A 7,157-nucleotide genomic window follows, 5' to 3' on the forward strand; every position below is an offset into this window, starting at 1 on the left:
GAACAGGGAAAGGGAGAAGCACACGCCCCACTGAGCAGGGAGCCTGATGTGGGACTCGATCCCAGGACCCTGGGATCATGACCTGAGCAGAAGGCAGATGCTTAACCGACTGAGCCACCCAGGTGTCCCAGGCCTTTTCATTTTAAAGGAAGTAGTGGAAGTACTCATGTCTATTACAGTGTGATCAGGCAAGGTTGTATTTTGCAATCTCTAGGGAAATCAATGAGAAATTAAATATTGTGTAACTATCAAAATAATAAAAGGAAATGAAAGAATAAAATATAACTCATTCTAAAAAAGCAAAGAAAGGATAAAAAATATGTAGCAAGCAGGAGAATGAACATAAGAGAGGAGAGATTTAAGCCCAAATTTGTCAATAATTATATTAAAGAAAGCACCCATTCTTAGTGGAAATACTCAAGAGAACAGGAATTTGTTGTTTCTTAGCACATATGCATACACCTAAAGCCAAGATCTTACTCGGTGGGGGAGCACTGCAGGCATTTCTTCTGAGACCCAGAAGAAAGCAAAGTGACTCCCACTGTCTGCACAACTATTCCACGTTATTCAGTGGATATAGTGTCGACTCCAGTTAGACAGAGAAATCAAATACGTGGACAGGAATCTTAAAATAAGTAAAACTATTTTTATTGCAGAGGAAATAGTAGGACACCTAGAAAGCCCTACAGAATCGCTGACAAAACGAACTTAAATAATAAATTCAGTAAGGATCCAGAAATGAAATGTACATGCAGGTAGAGGATGCATGGATACAGAAAACTCCGTCTGCAATAACAAAAATAAAGAACAGACTTAACAAGAAAACGTGCAAAACCTATTTGAGAAAAAGTTTGAAACACTCCTGAAAAACACAATAGTAGCTTTGAACAAGTGAAGAGGCATCCCTTCTTCTTGGCTGGAGAGCTTAACATCATAATGATGTCTGCTCTAACTAACTGAATGCAATCCCAATTTAAAAATATTAATAAATGTTTTAGGGCTCCTGGGTGGCTCAGTGGGTTAAGTGTCTGCCTTCAGCTCAGGTCATGATCTCAGGGTTCTCCGATAGGGCCCCACATCACATCAGGCTCCCTGCTTAGCAGGAAGCCTGCTTCTCCCTCTCCCTCTGCCCCTGACCCTACTCCTGCACTCTGTCTCCTAAATAAATAAAATGTTTTCTAAAAAAAATCAATAAACATTTTGATGGAGCTGGACAAGTTGATGCAAAAACTGATGTGGAGAAACAATATACCAGACCAGGAAGTCACTGGAAAAGAAAAGCTACAAAGGGACTAACACTACCAGACACAGCACATGCTCTCATTAAAACTGAGGTCTGATGCATGACCAGACAAACAGGCCAGTGGGGCAGGGGGGAGGGTCCAGAAATATGTCCAAGTATGTGTGGACATTTGATAAATAGTAAAGGTAGCATCTCAAATCACTGGATCGAAGATAGAGTTTTGGGAGCGCCTGGGTGGCACAGCGGTTAAGCATCTGCCTTCGGCTCAGGGCGTGATCCCGGCGTTACGGGATCGAGCCCCACATCAGGCTCCTCCGCTATGAGCCTGCTTCTTCCTCTCCCACTCCCCCTGCTTGTGTTCCCTCTCTCGCTGGCTGTCTCTATCTCTGTCGAATAAATAAATAAAATCTTAAAAAAAAAAAAAGATTTTTGGTGTCGTCAGGAAAAAAATATAAAATTAAATCCGTATCTCTGACCATATATGAAAATAAACCTAAAGTGGATTGGGGATCTGAATAATAATAATAAAAAAGAATGCAAACGCACAAGTTCTAGAAGCACACATGGGTGAATGGTGAATTCTGATATAACCTGGATGTTGAGAACAGACTTTGCAACCGTAGCTCCAATCCAGGTGCAATAAAAGAATGATTAAAAACAACAACACACCATAAAGAGTCAAAAGACAACTGACAGAGATCGGAGTCAGAGAGATTTGAAGATGCTGGCAAGGACAGAGGAAGGGGCCAAGGAGCACAGCAGCAGCTGGGAGGAGGTGGGGAAGGCCAGGGAATAGATTCTCCCCACGTTCTCCAGAAGGAGCTGTGCCCCACAGACACATTGACTTCAGCCCAGGGAGACTCATTGCAGACCTCTGTTATTACAACTGCAAGATAATAAATTTCGTGTTTTAAAGCACACAGACAGGTAACTGGAAAAAAACATTTACACTATTCCTAGCATATTTTTTTAAAAACTCTAAAAAGCTGAAGAAAAAAGACCAAAAGTTATATAGAAAAGTGGGCAAAAGAAAAGATTGCCAACCTTATGCATAATTAGAGAAATATAATCTAAAACTACACTGGGATATCATTTTCCTTTCAAATTGTCCAAAATGAAAGAGCTAGACAATACATTCTATTGGAAACACCATGGGTAAATACCACTATGCATGCTAATGGAAATAAAAATTTCACAACTTTTTGGAGGGGAATTTGGTAATGACTAAAAAAGGTACACAGGCATCTACTTTCTGACCCATCCATGCTACTCCTAGGAATTTACCCTGAAGATATTCTGCAATCTGAAATACATAGACACAATCTTATAAACGTTGCTTATGTCTGTAAAATATTTGAAACAGTGTATCTGCTCTATATGGAAGAGTAGTTGACTAAACTGTGTTCTGTCTACACAATGCAGCACTTTGCAGCTATGAATAAAGAAAGAAGGAGGATGATTCCTATGAACTACAGAATGATTTGCAAGTTGTATCATAAGCGACAAAAAGCATATTCACGTGTGTGTTACGGGTTGGATTGTGTCTTTCCAAAGTTCCTATGTTGAAGCCCTAACCCCCAGTCGTTCCGGATGTGACCTTATTTGGAAATAGACTCATTGCTGCTGTACTGAGTCAAGACGAAGTCATACTAGAGTAAGGTGGGCCCCTAATCCAACATGACTGTGTCCTAGAGAAAGAGAAAATCTGGACAGACTCGCACACAGGAGAACGCCACGTGAGGACTGGAGCTCTGCAGCCACCAGCCAGGGAGCCCCAGGAGCTGGGAGTGGGGCGTGGATCCCCTCCTTCCCCACTGGCTTCACAGGGAGCACAGCCAGCCGGAACCTTGAGCTGGACTTCCAGCCTCGAGAGCAGTGAGAGAGTAAGTGTCCATCGGGTAAGCCACTGGGCTTGTGGCACTTCGTTACGGCAGCCGCGGAGACTAACACACTGTGCTACTTTTGTGCAAAAAACAAACAGAAAATAATACCTGCAAGTATGTGCAAAAAATAATCCAACAGGAGGGATACACCAAAAGTATATGTGATTTGTTACCCACGGGGTGGGTGGGAATGAGTCGGAGAGGAGGATGGGAACAGGGTGGAGGGGTGAGTAGGGACGCTTCTGGCAGAATGCCTCTTTATAGTTCTGTTTCTAGGGTCATGTTAGTGTGCATGTGCTCCACACATAAAAAGTCAGCAAAAAACTTAAAATATCCAACCGCATTTCAAATAAATAACATATTGGCACCGAAGGGCAGGAAAAAATAATTTAAGTAACTCTAGACACAGTGGTAAAAATAATAACTCTAAATAAATATCAAGTTTCAGTTAATTATTTTGTCTTCCACATGGGTACAGGTTAGCACTTTTGAAGCTAGAGCTTACATGGACTCAGTATTGGGCTGATAAATACACTGCACTGAGAAGAACCAGGCTCAGTGCTAGAAAAGGGAGCAGCAAAGGTGGAAGAAGCGAAGGCCGGAGTAAACTGGTGGTATTACGTTGGAATTGGTTTATGGTTTTTAATGTGCATAGATATAGAGCAATAGAAATAGAAGATCTGCTAGAGGCATAGATATGTACGTGGGTATTGATTTGTGCAAGCGTACATATATCGTCTAGCTCTGTCCTCCGAGAGCGCCTGTGATATCCCAGTGAGAAGTGCACTCTGGTCCAAACTTTGGTTTCTAAATACCCTTTTCCACTAACGAAATTCAGGTTCCTTGATAAATAGTGATATCAACAGTTTACAACCCATACCAAAAAAAAAAAACAGGAAATCACGAGACCATATTAACACAAGTAAATGAAAAAGTGAATGAAAGCAGGAAATTGTTCATTACAGTAGTATTCTATAAATTTGAAAGAATGATGGAATTAGAGTATCCCTAATTGGCAACCATAGTTAATTGTTTCAGACAACAAGCATCCATTGATGTAAAAACTTGTGAGCGAAAGTATAATGAGAAACAGGGCATTTTCATACACTCTAAGTATCCCTCTTTATCATTTGTATTAATTACACAGGAAAAAAACAGTAACTTTGCAGTGGGGAAACATAAAAGCACCCCCTGTAAAAAGTGATCAGCTGTCCCCATTATAGGACAAATAGACATCCACACCTTGTGTTGATGAATTGAGAAGGACACACTATCCCTCTGGGCATTCCTGCCAAATGATGTGTAACTTGAATCTAATTCTGAGGAAACATCAAGCAAATCCATACTGAGGGGTATTCTGCAAAATAACTGTCCTGTTTGCTTCAAAAACATCCAAGTCACGGGAAACAAAGAAAGATGAGTATTCACGCCAGATCAAAAGAAACTAAAGAGACATTTAGCAACTGTATACAGTGTGTGATTCTGGATTGAATCAAGGACTGATTCAAGTTATAATTTTTTTTCTATGAGAATGTTGCTAGAACAACTGGTGAAATTTGAAAAGGGCCCTAATAAGAATATTAGATAAGTGTTAATTCCCTACTTTTGGTTATTGTACTGGGGTTAGTGAGGAAAATGTCTTATTTCAGGGAAATACACAGTGCAGAGTTTAGAGTAAAGGGATGTCATGTCTGCAACTTCCTCTGACAGATTTCAGAGAGCACTGGCACACTCACATCCATTCATATAAGTAGGGAGGAAATGACAGAACAAATGTGGTAAATGTTAAATTTTGGGAATCTGGGCAAATAACTAGTGGGCATTCTTTGCATTGTTCTTGTACGTTTTCTGTAAGCCTGAAATTCTTTCAAAATAAAAAGGTTACAACAATGGTGGCAGGGACATAGTGGACTGGCCTAGGCTGTGCTGAGCCCGGATGGTCCGAACCCCTCAGGGGAGAAGACAAATACTGACAGCGAGTAAGTTGTGGCCTCGCTGCGCCCAGTGCAGTTCGACCAGCTGGACTGTTCTTGCTTATGTGAATAGGGGGTCCCAGGTTAGACAAGCAAGAAGTCAGTGTAATCAGTTACTATAGCGATCCTATCAATAGAAGAGCAGCTCACGCTCCACCATTTAAGATCATTTGTATGAAGGACAGGATGATTTTAGTAGAGAATTCTAATGCCTAGAAAAATACTGACATAAAATGCTATATTAAGAAAAAAAAATAAAGCTTAGTCCTCATATAAACTGGAAAGATAGTTGCTCTGTCCAGGAGAGAGTCTCGAGAGTAAGAGTGTTTTGATTTAGCTCTGTTTCAAGGGCAGTTTCAGAGCGGTAACAAAAGGCCTTGTTAAAATAAATGCATAAGCGAAAGGCTTCACTGAGCAACAGCCCTTTGAAAGGACCCATCCCCAACACAGAAAAGATTGTAAAGTTAACCAGTGTTACCATCCAACTCAACGTATTGGTTCTGCAGATTAGAGAAATAAAGCCAACAGCTCAAAATCATGGGACCACTTAGATTATAATCAGCTCTAGAGCTCAGGTCTTCTGACATATTAAAAAGAAAACCATGGGCCCAAAATGGAGTGACTTAGGTTAAGTCCCCAAATCAGTAGTCTAAGACTTACTACCTAACCTAACAGAAGTTTCAACCCCTCAGAAAATTAACCTTTCAGCAGACAACAGAATTTCCTGGTCATCACAAGACATTTGCTCCTATTGGGATAGTAGAGGAAAGGGACAGACCCCTTCCACTCCCCTTAGGAGGGCAACTTTGCCTACATAAGACATTCTTTGCTGATAAATTCCTTTCTTCTTCCTTTTATTATTTTTTTATGAGCTCTCTCTGCCTTTAAAAACCTTCCTCTTGTTTAACTCAGCAGATCTCCCCTCCAATTGCTAGAAGGAATGCTGCTGGATTCATGAATTGTTTAATAAAGCCGATTAGATCTTCGAATTTACTCAGTTATAGTTTGTTTTTTCACAGATGATACGTCTGGTTTGCTCAGTTTTTTAATTCTAGATTCTTTCCACAGGTATTTATCAGCACCTTCTCAACACCAGGAACTGTGCGCATATGCTTTAAACATACAGTGATGAACCTCTGCCCTCGACTGGCGACCTCGTCGTATCCAAAGGAGGATCTATCACTGAAGCTAAGGACTGTACATCTCATTAGTAAGGACAAAGTTAATTAAAACTGATGCACTCAAAGAAACGTGACCTTTGCACCAATATGCTCTACTTTTATTTTTTGTCACTGCATTTCTATTCAGGGTTTTTAATGAAATAATATAATCCAAAGAAAGGATCTCCTGAAGTCTAAAATAAGTTATCTGTGCTTCCTCTCCTCTCGGCAGAAGGATAGAAGATGAAAGCCATTTTTCTGTGCCAATACTCACCTGCAATGAAAGGGATATATACTAGAAAGCCCTTTCATACACACTCAGGACAAAGGAAAAGCTGAAAACATTGACTTTTCTGGGATGCACACTTCAGCTCAGCAGGCGGTGAGCTTTTCAGAGGTTTCTTTCTGACAACCTGACAGTTCTGAGACATGAATCAAGATGCTCACATCTCTGAGAAGTCCTAGCAGCCAAGTCCGATAAAAGGCCCAGTGCTTCAGAAGGGAACCCTGGTGCCAAGTCTCTAGTTCCCTCTGGAACGTTCCCTTCTCAACAGCACGGCATAAACATTTAGGGCAGAACTGAGTCTGGGTTTTCTAGGAGTTCATGAATTTCAGAGGTGAAGCAGAGACCACTGAGTTACACTTTCCTTTATGGTATTTCTCAAAAAAAAAGAAAAAAAAAGTGGGGAGAAACTTGACTAGCACATAACTCTAATAGAAAACTATAATTTTCTAGTGAAAATTCAAATTATTAATGTTAGAAGAAATATGGCATTTTCTTGAACAATAATAGCAAAATGCACTCCTTTCGAATTTATTATTTTTTTAAATAAATGTTTTACATGGTTTAGAATGAGACTGTATTATGATATGGGATACCTACCATGCTCCTGATGGG

Source organism: Ursus americanus, chromosome 27, assembly GCF_024610735.1.
Source record: "Ursus americanus isolate L20-20 chromosome 27, mUrsAme1.1.p, whole genome shotgun sequence".
In the NCBI taxonomy this organism is placed as follows: Eukaryota; Metazoa; Chordata; class Mammalia; order Carnivora; family Ursidae; genus Ursus; species Ursus americanus.